Source organism: Choloepus didactylus, chromosome 9 (assembly GCF_015220235.1).
Source record: "Choloepus didactylus isolate mChoDid1 chromosome 9, mChoDid1.pri, whole genome shotgun sequence".
NCBI lineage: Eukaryota > Metazoa > Chordata > Mammalia > Pilosa > Megalonychidae > Choloepus > Choloepus didactylus.
This window is the reverse complement of record NC_051315.1, coordinates 112,704,974-112,707,455: the sequence shown is the minus strand read 5'-3', so window position 1 is coordinate 112,707,455 and position 2,482 is coordinate 112,704,974. Positions and strand designations below refer to the sequence as shown.

General features: G+C 48.8%; 1 pseudogene; it reads left to right on the top strand.

Annotated features, from left to right (window-relative positions):
* Window positions 1-598: 598 nt before the first annotated feature.
* LOC119544881 lies at window positions 599-1,557 on the top strand (annotated as a pseudogene).
* Window positions 1,558-2,482: the final 925 nt, after the last annotated feature.

The following is a 2,482-nucleotide window of genomic DNA, read 5'->3' as shown; positions in this document are numbered from 1 at the left end:
TTGGGGGAATCCTCCAGTTGGTATTTCCTACAACTTCAAAATCTTTGCAACACCTAAACACCCAATGAGAGGGAAGCAGTAATCATCATGAAAGCCTACTAGAGGAAGGTTCTGTAACCAGAGAAATCGGGGTTGAAATCTCTGTTCTCCAACTTATTAGCTGGGTGACATTGGGCAAGAAGCTTAACATCTCTGAGCCTCATTAGTAACAAGGGGATAATAATTTTACCTACATTTAAAGATTATCTGAGAATTAAATGATTTATGTATGTAAAACAATTTAGCACAAGGCAAATAGCCAATATGTTAGCTTTTTAAAAAGCCATGTAGCAGCTCACGTTGCACATTCAGGTTGGGTCCAGACCTTGCCCCGGCTCCCACGTTCCCCAGTGCCAAGCACGCCACATCGCCTTAGCCCTTAGGCCTGCACGAGAGGCATTAGGGTCAACCAGGGACACAAACTGGAGCCGTCCGATCTCCCACCCTTTGGTGCTCTCGCCGAGGCTCGGGCTGCTGGCAGACCAGCCCCCTGACTCCCACTTCACCCCGCTCACCAAGCTTTCTGTCAGCAAGTCCCTGGACAAACAGAGTGTATGACATGGAAAGGACATCAAAGGACAAACAGGATGCCTACTACCGCCTGGCCAAGGAGAGTGGCTGGCGTGCCCGCAGCACCTGCAAACTGCTCTAGCTCAGTGAGGAATTCCAACTCTTCCAAGGTGTGACCCGGGCAGTCAACCTTTGTGCAGTCCTGGGCAGCTGGAGTCAGGTGCTGAGCCAGGAGACTGGGAGCTTGGGTGCTGGCCACAGGCCGTGGACCTGCAGGCTATGGCTCCAGGGCCAGGCATGTTACAGGTACAGGGGTCATCACCCAGCTGTCCACTACCAGGAGATCATCCAGCACTTCAAGGGCCACCCTGCAGACCTAGTGATGTGCGATGGGGCTCCCGATGTAACTGGCCTCCGTGATGTTGAGAGCACATGCAGGCCCAGTTCCTCCTAGCTGCTCTGCACGTCACTACACACATTTTGAAGCCTGGGGGCTGCTTTGTGGCCAAGATATTCTGAGGCCGCTACATGATCTTCTTTTCCAATGTCATCTGTGCCAAGCCCAGAAGCAGCCAGAACCCCAGCACTGAGGCCTTCGCTGTCTGACAGAGTTATGGCTCACCCTGAGGGCTTCCTGCCAGACTGGCCAAACCCCTGCTGGACCACTCCTACGACCCAGATTTCAACCAGCTGGATGGCCCTACCCGCATCATCGTGCCATTTGTGACCTGTGGGGACCTGAGCTCCTATGATTCAGACCACAGCTACCCACTAGACCTAGAAGACAGCTCAGAGGACACAGACACCCCGCCCACGCAGCCCCCCATCTCTCCGCTATACCTGGAGGCCTGCATGCTGAAGAAGAAGGGGCGGCTGGCCAAGGAGATCCACCTCCAGGGTTGCCCCATAACCAGAGTGGACATGTTGCTCCTGCCCATGGGTGTCCCACGGTGCCACACTCTGCTGACCTCCGAGGTGGAGGACAGTGATATGAACTGTTCACCGTAACACATGAAACACATGAAGTTCACTGGCAAACCGGCACAACACAGAAGCCACCAGGAAAGCTGCAGCTTGCATTGATGAACTTGTTTTCAGGTATCATTATTTCATCAACACGGCCTGAACCCACAAGCCCCGTGTGGGAATCTGCTACAACCCCCATGAAAACAGCTAGGAAAGAAACATTGCAGATTGTTCATCTGCACTACAGTGGGAATTCAAGGATGAGGTTTGCCTCTTCTCTGAGTAAACTTTCAAGAGGTGTCCTGAATTTACCCCTCAAGTAGGGGTTTGTAAACTGGAAAGAAGGGAGGGGTATCTGTGAACTTAATGAAGGAAAATATTGGCTCTTTATTTTCAAGGATACAATTGAAATTAAGCTTTACTTTCTATTATGAATCTGGCAACAAATCATGACTATAAAAGTGCAGAACCTGTGACTTTCTCATCGGTGCAAATTATGGTTACTTTTTATGTTACATTGCAATTGTTACAAGTATCTTGAAATATTGTCCACAGCTACTACTTTGAATCATAGATCTTGGGATTTAGTGTACTAATAAAGAAATACAGGAAATGACTGTTTTAAAAAAAGGCCATGATTTAGAGGAGGAAAAAGAAAACAAAACCATAATTTTATTTATGTTTCTATAATACATTGGAAAAATGGCCACAGTGTTTTTCAGCTCTTCCAATTAAGAGACAGTGTCCATTTCCCCACCTCTCAGATGTGGGCTTGGTGTGTAACTGGCTTTGGTCAATGGGGTATTTGTAAGCATAGCTCAAGCAGAGGCTTGATAAGTACTTACACAAGTGCTTGGTAAGTACAGCCCCTCTTGCCTACGGGATCTGTTTTTCCACCATGTGAACTGCCTACTGGCCAATGAGAGCAGGTCGTCATTCTAGTTGACCACACACCAACTGTCAGACA